Source organism: Hipposideros armiger, unplaced genomic scaffold, assembly GCF_001890085.2.
Source record: "Hipposideros armiger isolate ML-2016 unplaced genomic scaffold, ASM189008v1 scaffold_584, whole genome shotgun sequence".
Taxonomy (NCBI): domain Eukaryota; kingdom Metazoa; phylum Chordata; class Mammalia; order Chiroptera; family Hipposideridae; genus Hipposideros; species Hipposideros armiger.
Window position 1 is genome coordinate 552,943 of NW_017731934.1, and position 22,489 is coordinate 575,431.

General features: G+C 39.6%; 1 protein-coding gene across 4 annotated transcripts in view; it reads right to left on the minus strand.

Annotated features, from left to right (window-relative positions):
- Positions 1 to 22,489, minus strand: part of FNDC3B (fibronectin type III domain containing 3B) — a 329,942-nt gene that overhangs the window by 295,024 nt on the left and 12,429 nt on the right. The window contains exon 2 of one of the 4 annotated variants that reach the window (XM_019624328.1): positions 6,364 to 6,414. The exons of the other annotated variants lie outside the window; for them this stretch is intronic. The gene's annotated coding sequence lies outside the window, so the exon portion shown is untranslated. The remainder of the gene's footprint in view (positions 1 to 6,363; positions 6,415 to 22,489) is intronic. 4 annotated transcript variants of the gene reach the window in all.

Here is a 22,489-nt window from a genome sequence, read left to right on the forward strand (position 1 = left end):
AAAAAAAAAAAAAGATTCACTGATTACTTCTTAAAGTCTCTTTGTCGGTGGATATTCACAGAGATCAAAAACTAAAAGAAACCTCAGTTACCACTTGGTCCACTTGTTTCATTTCATTAATTATAAAGGTGAAGAGACCTAAAACCAAAAGTTAGCAGCAGAACCAGGCGTGGAAGCTGGTCTCCAGGCTCCTGACCCAATTGTCTTGTTAGTGGATCAAAATGACTCCAGCACAGGCTGGCGACCATGTGTCAGGATGTCATACAGGGGGATCTCGGCACTAGTTGGATGGAATGGCCTCTCTGGTGCCTTTAGATTAGAATTCTTTGATATAAAACTACAACAAAAGTATTGTACTTGTCTTTTGAAGATTTGATCTGTAAGTTTTCAGGATAAAAAGATAATGAGGACTTCATTTACATATATATCATTATTTATAGAAGTCGGAGCTTCAAACATGATTCAAGTCATTAAGGAAAAATTAAAATAAGGACTTTCTGAAGTTTTAGAAGACACAATGACAAGGAAAAACATCCTTTTGACAAAAAAAGTATTAGATTACCCTTCACTAAAAAGAAGAAATCCCACCTTGAGATACGTTTGCAAAACTTAGTCTTTGAAATTGCAACACCTCTTGCCATGTTTCCCCCCACAAAAAGAAGCTAGCCCCTAATCTTTAAGTAGATGTAGCAAAGTAGAAAGGAAGCATTAATAAGACCTGCTCACGCCATTCCCTACCAGTCCAATCCCACTCACATTGTCACCATTCTCCACCTCATTTCATAAGAGAACAAAATGACTCCTTATAGCAAGCCCCTCAGGAGACAACCCACTAACTTTCGATGAAAAATCAGCAGCAAACATTTAAAATTTATATTAATGCAGGTTTTTAAGTCACTGTCCCAGTTTTGGAGACCTGTCTCTCCTGTTTCTTTTAGGCCCTACTGAGTACAAGATAACATTGTTTGGGTCAATCTTTCCCTCTTCTTAACTTGGTAACAAGAAACCCACTGGTTTCCCAAGCCCAAGGAGTGGAAAAGTGATGGAATCTTCAATTTTTCTAATGTTTTATTAAAATCAAGTTCAAAGAGCTGTGATGGGATCATGGTTAAAACTCTCTAATTCTATACACATACATACAGTCACACAAACATTCACACATGCAAAGCAAGAAACTTTTTGTTATTGGAAGGAAGTTGGCAGAGCAGGGCGAGTAGTTGACACTGATGACAACATTAATTATGCCAGATGTAGGTCTGGAATAAGCTAACTAGCTCCCCAACTGGTAATCAATCATGTGACTGTGGCCACTAAAGGACAGGGGTCCTGCCAAGTTTCACGTGCCCCATAGTTACAAAACAGCTTCCTTTCTGGGTGTCTAAAAACAGACTTAAATTACCTTATTTTTCCAGCCCTCAAAGCATAGCCATTGCTATAAAATAGTAAGTTAAGCTCTCTGAGACATCCTCCACCACTAAATAAATCATCCTCTACAAACAGAAGGCAAGATTCCATAGTTACAAGCAACACATTTTCACTGATTTTAAGAAAAGTTACCAACATGAAAAAGCATGAAGGGCTGCTCTTAAACAGAACTAATCTGACATCTTGAAATCAGTCAACTTTTAACTTTGTGCTAATGTTTCCTTTTTAAGAAGAGCTCATAGCTCAGCTGTCATTCCAAGCCCTTGGTACATGCTGCTGTGTGTGCATGCAGGCTGACTTGATGTGTGTGAGCACACAACATGTGTCTCGTTTCTAAGTTAGGGGATACATAAGGTTTACAAATAGAAAACTAGATCTGAATACTGGCCTAGTGGAATTTGGGGACTGCTACATGCACAGCAAGAAGGGCCACTTCAGTGGCAGTCACCACAGTCACAGACTATAGTTTAGCAGCACCAATGTTATCAACTGTACAAAGACATCTCTCAGAATAGAGGCATCCCTTCAATTAAGTGACTGAAAAAACAGGGTCTAACATACGTCAATCCATTTGTAGGCAACTAGATTTCAATACATCTTTTGCAAGATCATAACCAGATAAAGTTTTCCTCCAGGATTCAACCCTTGCTTGAAGATACACTGCAACACTGTCCTAAATTCAAGATGGAAGGCCAGGCTTCCAAAAAGAGAATGCTTCCTTAAGGGCCATGTAGTAAGGGAAGGGGCCAGTGGGGGACAAAAGACAGGAGATTTTCTTTTTCTGGCTAAAATGATGCAAGTTTCACAGTGAAGTAAGGTCAGTTAGTAAACCTATACTATAGAATCACTGACCCATCATAAAGCCAACTTGGTTCTAAAGCTTCAGTAAAAGGCAACCACAGAATGTATAGTGACCTGCATGAAAAAAATTCATCACAAATGCCTTTAAATAATGCTCACCTGCTCTTAAATCATCATGAAAAGTGTAAAGGGAGTTTATTGGCAATGAGGCAGAGTAAACATGGGAACTCCCTCATCATAGCTGCCTTTCATTCTGCAAATAAACCATTATTCTCTTTTCAAGAAGTCAAATCACTTTCTAATGATATGTGGTTTCCCATTCCAAAAGAAGTTTTACCAAGTGGAGAAGTCAAAGTCCACAGAAATGAAATGATCTGCCCAACTCCAAACAGTTAGAAGCTGGTGCTGAAGCCAGGAACAGGGTATGTTTCACCTGCTATTCAATCCTTTTTGCCTTCAGGTCCCAATCCAGTTTCACATCCTGGCTCTCTACATTCTAACTTCAAATCATTTGAGAATTACAAGTAGGAACTGAGCAAATAGGACCTGTTGAAAACACCCCACAGCTACTACATGAACTCTCTTCATACAAACCTTTTAAAGCAGAGTTCCAGACCCGGTACTGAGCACAGTAGCTGAATTATAGCACCTGGCTATCGTACTTCAAGCCCTTCACGTAAATGCTGATGATAACAGCTCAATCATATAAACAAAGAAAATGTCTGTTTCAGAACAGCTAAACGTGGGGACTGCAGACATGTTTAATTATGTCTGCCGAGTGGCAAAGGTCCAAACCCCGCCACCATCTAAAGGCTTTGCTTGCCTGCACTTTCGATCCCCACCACTGCAGATGGAAATGACCACTCTGGCCCTTTTCATCAACGTAGAGAGAAGATTAAAATAATTAGGTTTAAGTGCCTCATAAAGGCTTAGATGAAAGCACATTATAGGACGCATCAATACCGTAGTTTATATGGTCTCATCTGAAATGAAACCTAGCTTCATAACCAGTGAGTTTTCTTGCTGTATTTTCATAGATGGGAGCTAGCTCTGTCAACATACCTCTACTGAGGCAGGGTGGAGGAGAAAGATGAAAAGCTGAACGCTTCTTAAGGGCTGCTTTTGGCCCACAAAGTCCATTTCATTATCTTATCATCTTTAAGGAGCTGGACTCTTTGCAAAGCAAGAGCACCTCTCCAAAGCTGAAAAGCTTAAGGGATTGTTTAAAGCAATTTTTGTTCAGCTACAGAGGAATTAACAAGGGGATGCCTCCAGGTGTGGTAGGCTGACATCTCTTACGTTGGTGATCAAACAGGATTTTGTTGTTAGGTATTATGGTTCTAAGCATTCGATTATCTGACTTGTATAAAATATTTCACTCATTAAAATCATTACTATTTAATGATATGACCATTGACTACCCTACAGCCATAAAATGTCAAGATGTTGTTACTACCCCAGGAAAATGCAAACTATAAATTCTCCCAGGTCTCTTAAATTTCAGTGTCCAATACTGGAGTCACTGTGGCAACATGTGGCTATTTAAACTTAAATTAAAATTAAACAGAATTTAAGTTTTTGTTCCATGTTAGCCATATTTCAAGTGCTCAATGTGATTAGTGATTATCCTATCAAATAATGCAGACAGAATATTTCCATTTTTTCAGAATTCTATTGGACAGCACTGCTCCACAAGGCCATATACTCACTGATGAAAATTAGAGGGACAATTTTTCAGCATAGGACCTACTAGTATTTCACCTTATATACCAAGTGTCGCACTCTGGCAGTGTTATTAAGAGCCAACACCCTGGAGCCCAGCTGCTGAATTCTAACCAACCACAGCTCTGGGGCTGGGACCAGTTACTTAGCATCTCTGTGCCTGTTTCCTATCTGTAAAACAGGGATAATTACAACACCTATCTTCATAGAACTGTGGTAAGAATTAAACAAGTTAAGTGTTCACTCAGAACAGCAAACACTAAGCAAATATTTGCTGTTATTATTATTAAGCTCTAAAGTATGCTTCAGAGCCTTAAAAATGCTCATAGCCTTCTCTAGTTAATGAGTATTTTATTTCTTTTAGTATGTGTGACCGCCTGTAACAACCAGTCTCCATGCTATAATATCTTGGGACACTTAAGAGAAAAGATAAGATTCATTAGCCAAAATTTGCTTTTAAGTGTGACCACCTTTCAAAAAGTAAGCTCTTCATCTAGACAGAATAAAGATTAATTCGGATTTTGTTTATTCTATTACTTATAATAAAATTTCAATGAATCAATTAATTATCTGTATATAAACTAGGTTAGTTTTTCCAAGTCAGATTAAATTCATAGCATATAAATATATACTTAACTATATACATAGAAATAAAGAACCTATAAATCCATTTACTTATTCTATAAAACTTGAGAATTCTAATAACCATCTACAATTAGTAAACACCTTCCTTGAATAGAAATCTGTTATTAAAATTATATCCAACTTACAGAAAATTCCAAATCAGTTCAGTCTAAATTAACAATTGCATAAACTTAAGGTACACTCTGCGTAACCTGTTTGAAAGAGGAGGGAAATGTAAAGACTGAAAACACATAAAGCTGGAGAACATCATGGTTCTACATGACAGTTTAAAAGTTTATGAAACATCTTACTGTTTTCTTTATCGAAAAAAATTAAGTCTGAAAAATAAGCTAACTTTTAGCATTACCAAAATACACATTTGTTTGTTACAGTGAATAACTTTTCTCCTCAGCCACGTTTCAGGAAAAAAAGAAAAACTTAAGTCAGCCAAAACCAAAGTCAACTTGGGCCAGCCGAGTGGCGCGTTGGTTAAGAGATGGCTTGGGATGCCAGGGGGCCCCGGTTCGGATCCCACATGTGAGGGCCAGTGACACTGCCCTCTACAGCTAAGATGCTGAACAACAGCTCGAGCTGGAGCTGGGCTGCCGTGGGTTGCCAGCAACGACGTGGGCTGCAGTCCCCTGCTGCAGTCCCCTGTTGCAGTGGGCTGCCATAAGCTACTATGTGTAGCCGGCAGCCAGCGTGAGCGGCCGTCCAGAAGCCGGCAACTGATCTGCCTCACCTGGGAAGAGCGCAATGATGATGCCAGCTTGGGCCAGTGAAGCAACGTCCTCCACAACAAGACTGAAGAACAAAAGGATAGCAACTTGTCTGTTCCCCTTCCCCCGATTCCCCAATAAAATCTTAAAAACAAAAAACCAAAGTCAACTTGAAAAGTGCTGATTAGTTGGAAACTGCATAATCTAACCAATTTATATAGCAAAAATTCCAATATTTCCTTTCGAAAATCTTTTTAAATTAGAAGAAAATATACTTCTGGAAGACCTTACCTGGAAAACTACTGAAATACTTAGAGATTACATGATAGGAGGGCTGGGATCTGCTTCAGAATATTATAGCAGGGAGCGGGAAACAGGCCGGGATAGAGTGAAGCAAGACTGACCACGAGTTGATGGTTGTTGCAACTAGGTGACAAGAACATGGGGACCCACTAACATTCTCTATTTTTATATGTTCAAAAATTTTCATAATTACAATCTTAAAAAGTTCACCCAAGTATAGGGTTTAAGGTTTTTGTTGTTGGTGGTGTTGTTGGCTTAAAATAAAAGGTGAAGGTTAAAAATCATAACAAATGTGCATAGTTTCACAGTCAACAGGCAAAGTGCTACAATTCTGCTATTCCCCCTTGCCCCGTCAGCAGAAATTATGATTATCCGAAACAGCTGTATGCCCAAAAAGTGTTAATTCTTTCATGTGACTTGGTTTTGGATTTTCTTTGTCTCTTCACCAATTCCACAGAAAGAAAACCACCAGGTAAATTAGCTAACACACTGCAGAAATTGCCACGGTTCTTATTTTAATATCATAATTCTTGACTCTAAGAGGTGCCCCTTTTTTTTTAGGCTATCAAGAGGATGCATTATGTTGATGGATCCCAGTTTAGTACTAGAACATCTATGATTACACAATTATGGTCACTTGAGTGATTTCTAACTCCACTGTCCATTTATAAAAACAAATGTCAAAATAGTCTAATAACAATCTGGGAAAATGTTAGCACGATGAAAATATTTTAATGCTCATAACATGAAAAGTACAGAAGATACATACCTGCAGATTTTCAGTAGAGATTTTCAGCCAATACTGAGACAACAGAATGCACTGGAGAGAAAAGGGACAGGGGATCTGGAATCAGGAGACGGGAATCGCCGCCTGATTTTTCCCTTTATTGGCTGAGGTGCCTTCCAGAAAGGCACACGTGCTCAGGTTAGATTTCCTTATTTGTAAACTGGAACGATGCTCACTTTTGTTTATTTCACAGGGTCCTGTGAAAATGCCACAATAGATAATATATAGAAAACTGCTTTGGAAGTCGTGTTGTTTTATAAAGGCATAAGCTTGTAACCTGCTTTAGTAGCCCCTCTAACAATGGTTTCAGACTATTCCCCTACTTATTGTAGAATAGGAAAGGGGGAAAGAGCCAATTAAATGAAGAAGACTAGAAGACGCAATGCCTTGTCAGCCAGATTCCACAACTCCTTTCCAATGATGACTCAGGAGCCACCTAATCACAGCATCGAGGCACAGCTCAGCCTCCAAGGTAATCTGAAAAGTGAGCTCAAGAGCTGAAGATTTCAGAAACTGAGGCAGGCCCATCAGATCAAAGATACATACAACTTACAAAAAAAGTTCCTACTTCTTTGAAGATATTAACCCGTGCCTTCAAGTGCCAACTCTACATTTGCTTGCGCTAGCCATATAAAAGCCAGCAAAAGTTTTACAAAACATTTTGATTAGCAAAGTAAAAAGCATAAATACCAAGGAAGCAATTCAATCTCATTAAAATACACAACTGTCTACTTCACATGGAGCAGCCAATAGCGAGGCCATATCCTGAGGCTTAAAAATGTCATCACCCTCCTGGCATGGCTAAATCTCAACAGGCAGTGAACAGGTCAAGGAAGTTGACAGTGACGTTTCTCAGCAAAAGCACACGAGGTTGACCAAAATAATGACCCAAGGAACAATGCGATATGTAACACAGAAAGGATTTACAAAGCAAGATGCAGTTGCAGGGAGAGGGTGCTGTTATTTTGCCATCTCCTATCCCACACAACTTACCTCAAGACCACAACTGCCAGAGTTCAAATTTTGACTCCACAACTTACTAGCTTTTAACCTCAGGCAAGTCGCTTGCCCTCTCAGTGCCTCAGTTTCTTCACTTACAAAATGGAGATGACAAAGTACCTACCTCATGAAGCTGTGAGGATTAAATGAAGAAAGGCACATAAAGCACTTTAAACAGTGTCTGGCAGGAAGCAAGCCCTCAATTCGTATTATTTGATGATGATGATGATGGTGATTATATTTCCTTACAAAACATTTTCACTCCTGCTATAAGCGAATACTCCTCAAAAAAGATTGTGGCCCAAATAGTTGATCAGTGGTTCATAAGGAGAGAACCACATACTAATTCAAGTAAAATGTTTGAGAAAACAGAAGAGATGAGGCGTGCGAGTAACGGGAACCATGTTCAGGCCAGTCTATCACCAATTTCTTATTTTCTTCTTCCATGTGCTTTCTCAGTCAGTACACCATCAGCTCTGACACTGGAGATGTAAAACGTGAACCTACAATCCCTCCCGAGGAGCCCAGAGTGGCTCAAGACAGGTAGCTAATGACAACAGTGTAAAACACAAAACAGAAGCAGCTCTGGGGGCCGTCGGATGGGGTTCACTAGGATTGGCCCATGCGTTAGGAAACGTACAGCTATAATAAAATTAAGGCAGTTGCCCTCTGACAAAGGAGCACAGGAAGAGCGGGGAAGACTCTCCAGGCAATGGGAACACAGGGGCACAGATGCTGTCGGAGAGGACGCCCTAAACATTCCCTGCTCAGGAGCCTTCGGGTAATGCCACAAGGTGCAGCCTGAAGCAGTGACAATACCACGCCCTCTGTGTAAGGGACATCTTTATACAAGTATACTACCATTAATTCTCAGACGGAGTCTCTTCAAAACAAACAAGAGGGGGACACCCCTAAAATGTGCTAAATAAGTAATGAGGATAAGTAGTAGGGAAAGTTCCTAGTAACCAAGGTCTACGTAAGAGCCTGTTCTGTGGTACTATCTAATCCTGGACCACAAGTCCCTAAGACACAAACTTCTATTGACTCTAAACCGAAACAGGTCTCTTAAGTCATTTTTTCAAGGGTGATAACATATGACTCCCCTGATACAGGTGCAAAGACGGCACCAAAAACCCACTAGAAACACTTTCATATAAGAAACTCTAGATGTAGCTGTAGCTTTATGTCTCATGGTGGTTTTCTTTTTCTTTTTCTTTTTTTTAACATATAAAACACTAAGAAAATGTACCTTTATTTTATTATCTTTTATAAAATAATAGCACCAATGTTTCATTCTTAATTGCAGTAAAGTAACAACAATAACAAACAGCAGAGCCCCACTCTGGTGTCTTTGTGAAGGTGGAAAAGCCTCAGAGATCAAGATTTACACGAAGCCAGACTAACCCACCTCCGCTCTACTTTGATCCTTTTCATCAAAAAGGTAGCACGACTTCAAAAAGCACATCAACCAGAACAGGCCGTTCCTGCAGTTTAGGACACAATCCCCAAAGAATTCATGCATTACAGTGTCACACAATATAGAGAGAAAAAGAATACACTGTCTGAACAATATCTAAGCAGTAGCGATTTTAAAAGAAGACAAAATTAAGCAGCAGAGTAACAGCCTTGAGGAGGATTCTGGTAGTTCACAGAAGACTGAGGGGAGGAGACTGCTGACCACATAGTAGGTCTGCACCGGGAAAGCACCAATTTAGAAACATGGCATCCAAAGCAGGGACTCAGGAGGAGCTACAATCTGAAAAAAAGGGCAGGCTGGCACAAGCCCCAGGAGCCCACGATCAAGAAATGCTGTACGTTTGCTAACTGAAGCACACATATCTTGACGCTTTTCAGTAAAAGTGCTTCAAAAGAGCTCAGCTGTGTCAAATACCTGGGCAATCCACCAAGAGCACTATCATCAAAATCATGGATTTTTTTCATTATTTTCAACTGTTATACCAACATCTCAAAATAGATAAATTCCTTTTTGTGGTATGCAACTGAATGTCTCTTCCTCAAATGTAGCATTTTCTTCGAAGACAAAATGTTGTGTTATTCAAACTCACCAAGTTACTCAATAACCACAAGAGTAACTGAAAGCAGTGTGGGAGCAGCAGCTGGTAGGTTCAGGCCTTAATCTTCGCCTTGTGACCAAGCTTTACTAAAAGGCTCAATTCGGACAAGCCCCAAGTTTCCCAGAGAAAAATGAGCTTTATTTCCTGAAGCCGGAACTCACCTCTAACCTGAGGGGCACAAAACTTAGAACACATTTCTCCAAAATTATCCGAGCATGTGAGCAGGCAACAAAAAGAGAGTTACCTGGATTTTACCTTGGCCAGATTATCATTGCACTGAATCTCAGTTTTCTCACCTAGAAAAATAGAATCACACCGCTCCCCTTCTAGGGTTGGCAGGAAGGTTCATAAGATCATGTGTGGAGCTTAAGTTCTAGTGCCCAGAACAGCAAAGCCTGGCAATTATTGGTAAATGACCTCCCACTGCTCATCTCCCAAGGTCTCACCTCCCACCTATACTGGACACCTTTATATACGTCATCGTCACCCTGCTCACCACAGAATCATGAGGAAACATGAGAAGAGATGCAGTAACGCCTAACACCCATTAGACATGGGCCAAAAGACTAAGCAAAGCCGCGAAGTAACAGTTGTGGGCTAACAGCCAGTTTATCAGATAAGCACATGCAACCCAAATAAAGTTCTGACCCCCACTTCCAAATCAGCTAGAATGGTCTTGGTATATATCACCACCTTCCAATACTTCATGAATTCTTTGTAAGTACTAAATATCAGGGGTACCAAGATTGACCGAGCAACTCTGTGGACCACACACATCATACCTCTACATCCCTATCACCAGGAACAAAGGTACTCCAAATATTAGATTCCATAACTCTGAAGTGACATTTTCTTCCCTTTACGCCCTCAGGAAAAGAAAAAGAACGACTTTGCAGAGGGATCAAGAAGGAAGTCAATGTTCTAATATAAACATGACAAGCCCAATTCTATCACTGCAATATACTCTTTGACTTCAGTACAAAAATCTTCTCTGACCATCTGGAGCTACTCCAGGCATGAGGCCAAAACTTTGTAATTCCTTTTCAAAGTAAATGACAGATCAGTAACCGCCACGTTGCTAATGCACAGCCCAAAGGGAGCACCTCCTATCCTATTCAGTGCTCCCTGGAGTTTTACACATGCAGTAAAAACAAAGTGCTTCCCTATAAACCTGCCCACTTATCAATATTCCAAACTAAGCGGTGATCGTGTCACTTCTGAAGACCGTGGCATTTTTTTGGGTGTGATCCTATTATCCTATTCCACAGGCAGAAAGTAGGACCTTCTGCCAAGTTTCACTAAAAAAAAAAAAAAAAAAAAAAGCCATCTCAAAACTGGAATGGAACCTACATGTGTCGATTAATATTTCAGTTCTCCAGCAATGACACATGGGAGTCCGCCAGAAATTTTAAGAGCTCATCCCTGCAGGGACTGAGATGTCGCTAAGGGTGTAGTAAACGTGGAGTCACATAACACGCAAGGCAACAGGGGTGATCAGCGGTGATCTGTAAATTGGATGGAGCCTTCTCAGGAACCCAATGACTAGCAGGATCACTTTCTTCATTCAATAAACCAATTGGTGAGAGCCTACTTATGTGCCGATTACATACAGTGATGCCGAATGAAAACTGCAGTTTTCAACATCTCTCCCAAAAATATAAATCTGAAAAGTTCAAAGACAACTGCATGTACCACGCCACTGCTAATAAGAGCGACTTGAAAGCTCAGAGGCTGCACTTTGATCATCTTCTCCTCCGCATACTGAGCAGAAGGCCGTGCACCAGCAGTGGCCATGGACTTCTCGCAAATAGTTTTTTCCCCCAGATTTCAAAGACATCAAAGTTATCTCTGAAGGTATACTTTCCACTGGTGAACTATCTTATCCTTTCAAGTAAAACATTTTAAAACTGAACAATCTGAAATTTTATCAGATAGCAGCAGGCTGTTGCTTACAAAGATAAGTCACCAGGAATTTTACAGATGAGCAAAAAGTAGCTAATCACTGATTATAAAATTAAACTGAAGAGTACACATATAAAATAGGCAAGAATGGGTTTCTCCCTTCTATGAACAAACTTTTCCTTGAGGATAAATTAACAGAGTCAGAATAAGAGATCTGGAAAAGTCATCAGAGATCGTCCCACCCTGATTTACCTAGCTCATTTCTTAGAGAAGCTATTTCGGTTGTGTGCCTTCAAAGCCTCCTGTAATCATTACAAAATTAATGGTATCTGAGTGTCTGGAGCCAATTCCAAATGGAACCCTTGTGTCCTACCCTGACAACGGGAAGAGGTGGGCAATCGTATCAGACACCATCTGCAGAGACTTTCAGACCCTGGTAAGAAAATAAGAGCAGCAACCTTACAGCAGATTCCTCAGCCCAGGAATGCATAAGAAGGATTCTTTGTCCTCCGTCTTTTGGAATAAGAGAGAAAGAGAAGTGAATGCTGACAGAATTACCTTGCCGAAAGGGTTTAACAGGCTCTAGTGGAAATTCCAAGGCGAGTATCACCATCAAAGGAAGCTGCTGGGAGGAATGGAGTAGGAGGACAAGGCACCAAAACACTACCAGATTCTAAACAGGAGGAAGACATACAAGGAAAAACAGGACTTTCCAAAGACATTTGAAGGCAGCCGAGGGGAGGGACCGGGTAAATCTCACACACACACACACACACACACACACACACACACACACACACACACACACACCCAAGAACGCTATGTAATTTTAAGGAACTATGGAACACATGAAGAAAAATGAGCAAAACCTAAAAAAATCAAGGCTTGCTTTGAAAGTATGTAAGGAGCTAGAAAAAAAGAATCAAGACTTGTTTCAAAAGTATTTAATGAGTTAGAAAGGGAGCAAAAGATACAAGGAAGGAATAGCAATGGATCATTCAAAAGAGAAAACTTAATGACCTATGAAAATAAACCATGATTTTGCGGCAATAGCTCATGTGGCAAATTCCACTTCTTTAAAACAATAGCTAATGTTTCAAAGAGGGACACTATTTTCTGACTCCACCTAAATTCACTTATGTCTTCATTCATTCTCCTCTCATTTTGACCTCTATTAGTTATACACTTATTTAAGATTATATTATATTAAGGATATATCTCAGTGATACATGAGCTTCAGGAAATAATTAACAGAAGTCAAAATGAGAGGAGGATGAATGAATGAACAGTTAGGCAGAGTTAGAAAATTATTTAGAAATACTTTATATAAAATCAACTCTGCTCAAATTGCAAAATGCCAATCATAATGCTTAAAGATTCATCCAACATTGATAAAGAGAAAAATCCCACTTTTAGGAAGAAAAGTAGCACATGATTGGGGTACTAGAAACAGGTAACAGGCATGGGTGAGGGGTTGGGGGCAAGAAGGCAACTTGCCAACCTCAGAAAAAAAAAATGTATAAACGGTCTGCCAGGGAGTGAGAGCAAGCAGGGACTGAGTCTTCATGGTAGTGCCAGCAACACAGAAGCTTCTGCACATCTTTTCTGCAGGCACATAAAACGGTTAAAAAGAAGTAAAACTGCACAGACGTAACCTCAGGACCAACATAATCATCTCATGTCATACTTTTCTCAGTATCCCTCAACAGGCAGCCATTCTGATAAGTAAAATAAATTATGATTTTTGTTAAGTGCCCCCACTAATCTGATTCATGCGTCATGCGTCATGTGGAACCAAATGGTTAATTCTGGCAAAAAAGATCAGAGACCTCTTTGGTTCCTTGCTCCAATTTAGTGAAGCCTGTGTAACTTGTACAAACAGAACCATTTCCTGCCCACTGAACAAAGCAATTAATGGGGTGGGCACAGTTTCTGAGATGATTTAAGGGAAGGAATCAACCTGGCCATGTCTCACTGTCGTTCATTTGGAGGGGGAGAAAGAGAGACAGGAACAGTTAGATTATCATTGTTTTGTTGAGTAGTGGTAATTTTTTCTTCATATAACTTTCCTCCCACAAACAGACTGTAAATGACACACTGGGAAAAGAATTTACTTCAAAATGACCCTAAGACAATGGATCTAAAATATTTTTAATTCATCATTAAAAAGTACTGTGTAGGCTCTGCCATTTTGGAAGGAAAAAAATAAAAAGTGTACAGCTTTATGAATTCAGAAGCGTCCAGCATTCACATAGGATGAACACTACGGAAGAAGTATCGAAGAAAAAAAGGAAGGAGAAAAAGAGGAAGAAAAGCAACCATGGCTCCCAGTGACTTCCCAGAACTGGCTCTAAGACTCTCAAGGTCCAGTGACACCGCCCTCACTTCCTGTCCAAGGAATCCAACCTTTATTGCTTAAGCTACTTTGAGTAAGTTTCTGTTATTTGCAAGACAAATAGTTCATGACTTTTACTGAACACCGAAAATCTTTTCAATCTTCACATATTTTCAGGCATCTCAGTTGTGTTTTAAAATCGAAAATTCCATACAGTTCCAAGAATTAGAATTAGAACACAGCTTTACAATTAAAATCAAACAAGTTTTCTCCTGGTTCAAACACAGGGATTCTCCAAGTCAAAGCAACATTGCATCTTACTTCATCATTAAGTCATTTATTAAGTCAATAAACACTACTTAGCACATTGTCTGACACTATAAAAAGAGAAAAGGAAAGACAGGCTCCCTGCCCTCAAGGAATTTCTATATTAGCGGAGGAGACACAGAGGAATTAGAAGTCTCCCTATTGCTTTCTTTGAGGCACCTTCAGTTAGACTCAAACAAATATGACTTCTGATTTCAGGTACTGGTTCATACAACCCAGTGGTTCCCACAATCTTTTTCTAAAGGGGAAATGAAAAGTGTGAGGTGGACCGTTAGTCTTTTCTCTCACCTGATGACCTCGGGGACATACAGGAAAAGCCTGCGTGCGAGCCCAGTTCCTTAATTGTGCCTTATTCTCTGCCTGTCCCTGACCACCACCGATTCTCATCTGAAGGCCACCTACAACTGTGAGCATACCACCCCCACCCCCCACCCCAGAGCAAAGGAAGTGACTGACAGCTAAAAGAAGAATCTGTCATTTCAAATTGAAACCCACCATCTTTCATTACTTATACCTGGGGTGCCAAAAAATTGTATACAAGTGGACACTTTGGTCACCGTTGCTCAAGCAGTAGTTCGCCTTAATCAGAAGTGTCTGGACACGAATGGTAACCACTTGGGGCACCTCTTGGAATTGCGCAAGTCAAACATGACTTGTATTCATCTTTTGTTATCAGTATATACTGAGTATTACAATTTTAATATAGTTTTCCTTTCTTAAAATGTGTATATATTTTTTTGGCACCCTCTGTACTTATTCAGAGGTTCACTACAAGATCGAATCATAAAAATTCTAAGAGAGAACACAGAGTGCCAACTGGTTCAATATGAGGGTTCACTGTTCACTATGAAGAGTCCTCTCTTCATGATGGAAGTACATTGTGCAAAAAAAAAACCACCAAAAAAAAACATGTATTTAATTAAGCACCAGCCAATTAAGGCCCAAGACCTCTCCACAGCTAAGCTAACAGAAACTGACTACCTGGCTAAACCTTCACATTCTTGAAAATCCAAATATGTTTTCCCTAAAGCTGAAAGGTTTAAGTCAAAAGATGACTAATTGGTTTGAAACATTACAAAATGAAGGCTCTCACTAACCAAATCATTCAAAAGAGCAGCGTTAGGAGTAAGTGACACATGCCCTGTTACTTATCTAAAAGTTTTAATTCAGTAGACTATAGATAAACATCCTTGTGCGCAATCATCCGGTCAGCATCCTGGAAAAAAATATCATTATGCTAAAGGTTAGGCAAGTTTATATAGGCTATCAGGCGTAATGTTTTCAATGGTTACTTTTCCGTGACAAAATATGAATTGCGTTACTAGCTTAGAAAAATAAATAAGAACACCTAGCTTGTATTTTGCTCTGATTTTTTGCCAAATTTAAATACACCAGATATACTTCAAGTAAATAGGTTAGACCATCTATAATAGATTCCAGCTAGGAGGTTAATAATCCATACAGCCAATTCAAACCTAAATTCCCAGTCAAGAAAACAATTTTGTCAGATCAAAGAGTTTGACTCCCAAACACTGAAAGTCATGTGGAATTTTTCAAAGCCCTTTAACTCTGTTTTTATATATAAGTTCCAAATTCCCCACACCATGGGGTACAATCAGTGTCAGGAATCCTGGGAGGACTAACCTCAGAGGTGTCAAAAAAAAAAAAAAAAAACCACAAAACCCTGGGACCCTTATTATGGAAAAGACTACTAGGAAGCTCCATTTCATTTATAAATGAAAGATAAATTTGGATACAAAATGTCTCCTCGGCTGTGTACTCTCATGTGCTCAAAATGTATTTTACAAAACACACATATAACATAGTTATAATACTACAGTTACTCCAACAGTCGAGAATCTCATGCTTTGCTTCTTCTCATAAGCACTTACAGTGACAAATGCATGAGGAAAATAAACGTGATGAATAATGTTCATATTGATAACAACCAGAAGCAAAAAGTCCGAGGCAAAACAGTCACCACTATAGGTAAACTGCTAAAGGTTTTAGGAATTAAGACAAAGAGAAAGGACAGTGTTCATAAAAACTCCCTGGTTTTAAAAACTCACTGTTCTTTCCTATGAAGATGTCAGGAACCCCTTTCCAACATATTTCCAGAAACAAAGAAAAAGCTCTAGGTGTCTAGTCAATGCAAAACGAATACAATGACTTCAAGTTATGGCGCTAACACAAGAGGTGCTAAACAAGAGGAACTACAGCTCCGTTAAAATAGGGTGATTTCTTTTACCTCCTCAGGACACAACATCTGCTCCTTCTAGCGCTGACTACTTCTACGATTCCAAGCAAGTCCCTTCAACTTAAGATCTTCCTCTCAGTATGCAGATCATGGAAAAATCTGATAGATATTCAGTGTCTTAGAAGAATAAATTATATGCCAACTGAAACTCCGTAATAGAACATCCCAATATATCAATTATCAAAACAGCAATAAAAATATTTTGTTTTACTAAAAAGTAAAAATGTAGAAACATTAGCAACCACCTAAAAAAATCCGTTTTTAAAAGGTCTCATTCTTAAACAAAGGACACAAAAAAGCAGCAGTAAAACTCCAGCATAAGTGAGATTAGGAAATGGAACTGAAAGGCAGTGATTACAACATGCAAGGACGGCTTCACGTAGTCTCTAATATTAATACCAATTTTTTCTTCTCATTCTTGAAACCACAAAGTAATTGATTGCCCTAATAAATAAACAGATTTTCTTCAACATGAATGTTGCTTTTGAAAAGCAAATTTATCTTCTGAGACAAAACTGTGACAAAACTTTCCTTCAAGCAAGTTTCCAGCAGCCAGTGGTACATGTGAGAAACTGGGCAGTTTGCAAATACTTATGAGTTAAAAGTCCCAAAGTCGAGCCAGTTCTGACAATATTCAAAAAGGTTTTCTCCACACCTTCCTTGCATATAATCCATTCATGATTTCAATGTGGGTAAAGGCCAAATGTCCCTATAATTGCAATTAAGAACATCAAGGGTTTTTTATTAGTTTCAGGCGCACAAAACAACACAGTGATTAGACACTTATATAGCACACAAATAGCCCCAATAAGTACATTACCCATCTGACACTGTACATAGTTATTATGCTGTACTATATATCTCAGTGAAAAACATCAAGTTTTTTAAAATGACACTTTTTATTCAAGTCCAAGAATCAACCTCTATGTAGCACTGTAGATTTTTTTCTTTTCCCTGCAAGTTAGAAAATTAAATTTTCTTCATTTCCAGCCAGGGGCCATTCAAACAAATCTAATGGGCGTAGACAGCATTTCCTGCCTAATGCAAGAAAATAATAGGACTGCCATTATTAACATGGCCCAAGGCATGCACTGAGGTGGGGCACTGAAGAAACTGACCTTTCATTTTCATCAACTGACTGCCTGGTTTTTGTTTTGTTTTTTAAAAAGGTGAATGTTATTTTTTTTTCCTCCAACATTAATGTCTAACACTGGCTCATTCACCCTCATGGAGCAAGACAGGCTCCAATTCCTATTATCCTTTCCATTCAACTGTGTTTATGTCTAGAACAACCCTGCCAGTAAACAACCAGCTAAAATTCAGTTTTTTCTCTTTTTTTATTTTTTTGGGCTTCTAATTTATAAGAAGTTGGTGAGATTTAGGCACTGTCAAAGCAAACTATTCTAGTCACTGGCACCTCTGCACAACATTCGATGTCATTCTAAAGAAATGAGCATCCAAGCAACTATGATAGCAAAGGTAGCTGGGGTTTCTAGCAAGACTTGAAGGTCTTAAGCCACAGAGCACTGTTCCCCAGCAGAGGCATCTTTACACCATTATAGAGATGAAGAACACCATCTGAGGTGGTGACCCAGAGATGAAAGGCAGGTCTTGGGAGCCCCATGGTTTCGCCCACTAATGTCAAGGCCTGACCTCTCTTAAAAACGGAACAACATCCACAAGAAAGAGCAAGGGAATGGGAGGGAGTGGCTCTCCTTTATTACAACTCTCCTTTGATCCTAGACTTAGGAGAGGAAGCAGAGCTGTCATGTATCTACTTAAAAAGGGACAACCTCTCTGTGAGGGGGCAGGGAAGAAGAGGAATATTGGTGGAAGTGACACTTGTAATAGTGACGTATTGCATGGCATTCAGACGTGCTTTTTGTTTCTCCAAAGTGCTTCTTACATATATTCTTTCATTTTATGCCCATGCTACCTTACTAAGGTAAACACCTCTATTAAAATGACTTTAGAGATGAGCTGCAAAGCTGTCACTTGAATAAGGACCCGGAGGAGTCAATACAAAACTGATGGCTAGTATTCATACACACTTTTAAAGTAACTGGGAAATTTTTTTAAATAATTATCCCATTAAGAAGTATGTCTAACAATGACAGCTGTCTGTAGTCAATGAATAAGATAATTAAATAGCAGCTTGTTCAAAACACTTGCGAAGCCAAACAGTCCTTAACAATTGCTTTCAACAGACAAAGCCACTGCGATTGAGTAACTTAACCAAAGTCAGTTAGAAATCTGCACAGTGGGGTCTCAAAGTCAGGGCTCCGTTTCCAGAGCACCTGGGCTTAATCATCCCATTATAAATGATGACTAAGGATTTACCTTCTCACCAAAAATATTAACTCCAAGTTAAGTGAGCAGTTTCCCATGCTCCCAAATATGAAAACCGTATGTGATAATCTGCTATTATTTACAGACAAGAGCTAAGGAATTCCCAAGAATGGTGGTTTCTCTAAAAAGATGTTTCCTTTTAACTTGTGATTAAACTCTCTAGAAAATCATTCTATGCCTTTTTCACGAAAAATATTATGAAAGTTATTTCTTGGCAAAAATTGAAACTCACTGAAGATATACAAAATACAGCAAATCTGTATTAAGACACTTTAAAAAAAAATGTTCTTCATTAATGTGCCAAGAAGAACATCTGATGGCAGACTAGAACTGTCCCTCTATTGAACTCACAGATGACTCAGTGGAAACTAGAATTTGGAAAACTTACCATCCCACATGAAACATAATAGGAACAAACTCGCTCACCTTTACTGATGCTACTACATCCTTCCTAAGTCCTGGCCAGCTCTGCTCCACTCATTCCTACAGCCCCTGCTCCTCCCAACAGCTAGGAAGGAAAACTTACAAAATTAGAAAGCTAATGGCAAACACTTGAGGCCCAAAATTATTCCAAAGGAAATGAAGCTAAGGTAATTTGATAGAGAAATTTACTTGAATCCTCAATTTGTTCTCTTTTTAGCCAGCTACTATGCCCTGATAGGGCTGAACAAACTCCTCTGAGAACCCTGAACTAATTTAAGAGAATCTGAACGTGAAACATAAATAGAAAGTGACATTGTTTCCATGTTTAAATTAATATAACCAGCAAATGACAAAATCAAAAATGCTACATTTTAAAATTATTCAGGCTGTCAGAGGTATCATTAAAATCCTATTAAAACTACAGCAATCACACAGCAGGATTACAATACGTCAAAATCAAATAACCCTAGAAATAACTTTCTTCATTAATGAAATGTTATGATAAATTAAGATATCTGTTGCTAATTAAACCTTAAAAAAAATACAAGCCTTAAAAATTGTTCTTCCTCCTCCTGTACCTTTCTTAAAACAAAACAAAAAAAACAGCATTTTAAAAATTGAATTGCCTTTCTAAGAGGCTCAAAGCTAGTGATTTTATAATTTTCTAGACCATAACTACACATACATGTGCAAGTTTTAGTGCCCCTTATCCAAAATCATAAGTAAATCTCTATCTGTAGGTGATGGTGGTGAAAGTGTGTGAAGGGTTAGGTAGAAGAGAATTCAAGCAATTTAAAATAAATGTAAGCAAATACAATGCCCAAATCGTAAGGTTAAAACATATTCCTCTGTTTATAGATGCTTAAAACTATTTTCTTTACATCTTATGGTACAAAATAGAATTATAAAAACAAAGTACTCTTACAAGGTAGTCCCATCCTCTGGTGATCTGCAGGGTGAGGATAGCCACCAGGAAGACCTAAGGGGTGACAGGACAAAGGCCTTCCGGACATGGTCAGCCCAGCTGTTGAGGAGCACTTTTCTAGGGTGCTGCTCTCTCATGGGAAGCTTTGCCATGTATAGACTCCCTCCTGGGCAGAAGTTTCGAGAAACAAGAGAGGGTGGATCTAACAGTCTTCACCATTCTATGGAAACACAAACCCCAGAGAAGCACCTGGCTCCTTCTGGGCCCTGGGGAGCAGCAAGAAGCAGTTTTTAGGTAAGACAGCCCTGCGTCTTCGTTTGCCTCTGCATCCACACCTCCCCACATAAATACAAATAAAGCAAGCAAGTCAGGTCCCACTTCAGAGCCTTGTCCTTAACTCACCTTCAGTGAACTCACTTTCTAAAGATGGAGTAGAGAGCTACATGATTTCTAACAAAGGAAGCATTTAGGGTTGCCAGCTCCCCAGGTTTAGCCTGGGCTGTCTGGGAAAGCACAGGGCTCCTCTGAATCCTGAGGTCACCTTTTATTAACCACAGGAGCTGCTCTCTGAGCTGAGAGATGAGGCAGTTTTAGTCAGTGCTGTGCTGTGCCATCCCTGTGGCTGCCTTTAGTGCAAACCAAATACCACAAACTATTAACCTTAAAAGGAGAGAGTTAGTATTAGGAACAGGAGGACTTGCTTTTCCAGGTGCAAATTATAAGTACGGGACCTTTATATAAATTAACTTAAATGAAAGGCATTGACGTTAACTTAAATGAAAGGCATTGAGGAGAGGAATGCAGGATGGACAACACTGGATCACCACAGGATGAAAAGAACTCTGTTTCATAGTTTTTCAAATGTCTGAATAAAGTAAAACACTACTACCAGTTCTTAACCAACTGCCCTAGATTTTTCCCATTCATTATAATGAGTTTCTCATATATATTACTTTCTATGAAGAATACTTTTATTCTCTGGCTTCTCTAATTGCAAGGGCAAGCTGCTATTACAGAAAACAATCTAGAAAAATCTCCCTCTTGGGAGATGTACAGAATATTGTTATTGTTTCAAAAGTAAAGTCTACGGGCCGGCCGAGTGGCGCGATGGTTAAGAACTCGCTTGGGATGCCAGAGGGCCCCGGTTCGGATCCCACATATGAGGGCCAGTGACACTGCCCTCCACAGCTAAGATGCTGAACGACAGCTCGACCTGGAGCTGGGCTGCCTATGAGTCGCCGGCGACGGCGTGGGCTGCAGTCCCTGTGGCAGTGGATTGCCATGGGCTACCGTGTGTGGCCCGCAGCCAGAGTGAGCGGCCGTCCAGAAGCCGGCGACTGATCTGCCTCGCCAGAGAAGAGCGCAATGATGGTGCCAACTTGGGCCAGTGAAGCAACGTCCTCCACAACTAGATTGAAGAACAAAGCGACAGCAACTTGTCTGTTCCCCTTTCCCCAATTCCCCAGCACTGTTCCCATCCCCCCAATTCCCCAATTAAAAAAAAAAAAAAAAAGTAAAGTCTAGGCAATACTCAGGCTGAACACATGGAAGGCACTCAACTAATACTTAGCCTTAGCATTCAACTACCTGGGAACACAAATCGACACTGTTTCAAGTCTGGAGATACAAATAAGATGTTAGTATAAACTACTGAGACACAGTGTGATATAGCTGAAAAAAGTTCTGCAATCAGTCTAGGTAATCTTTTTAACCATTTGGAGCTTGTTTTCTAATCTTAACTCACTCCACAAACATAGAGCACCTGGTATATACCAGTTTCTGCTGTGGATATGGGAAATACACATAGAAAAACAAATAATATCTATCTTCCAGAATTAGTTTAAGGAATATGAGGTTATATATACAGAGGGTGCCAAAAGAAACGCATACACATGTTAAGAAAAAAAAACTATTAAAACTGTAATACTCAGTATATACCAATAACAAAAGATGAATACAAGCCACGTTTGACTTCTGCAATTATAAGAGGTGCCCCAAATGGTTACCATCAGTGTCCAGGCACTTCTGATTAAGGCAAACTACTGCTTGAGCAACGGTGACCAAAGTGTCCACTTGTATACTTTCTGGCACCCCCTGGTATGGAAGTGCCTGGCAAGTCATGGGTGCTCGACCAATGTTGGTCATCACTATCATATTTTACATCTAACTTGTAATGAGTGTTGGGAAGCTAAGTGCACAAATGACAAGGATCCTCATTTCTATATAAAACTGCCAAGAGCTGGTTATCATCTTACCCCAGAGAAAATGATGACAAAATCCTTCTGAGGAACCCTTCAATTCTGCGTTGGTCCTAACTGAAGTCCTCTGGTCTCCTAAGTACTCCTCCCACCTCACTTCTTTACAGCCTTTGGGTCAAAAAACTTAAAAATGACAGATTATCAAGAGGGTCAATTTCCCAGGCCTGGGTTTCCCAAACTTGTCTGATCATCTCCCTCACCTGAAACACTTGATTAAAATGTCCAGATCTGCCCCGCAGGCATGAGTAAGAGCCCTCT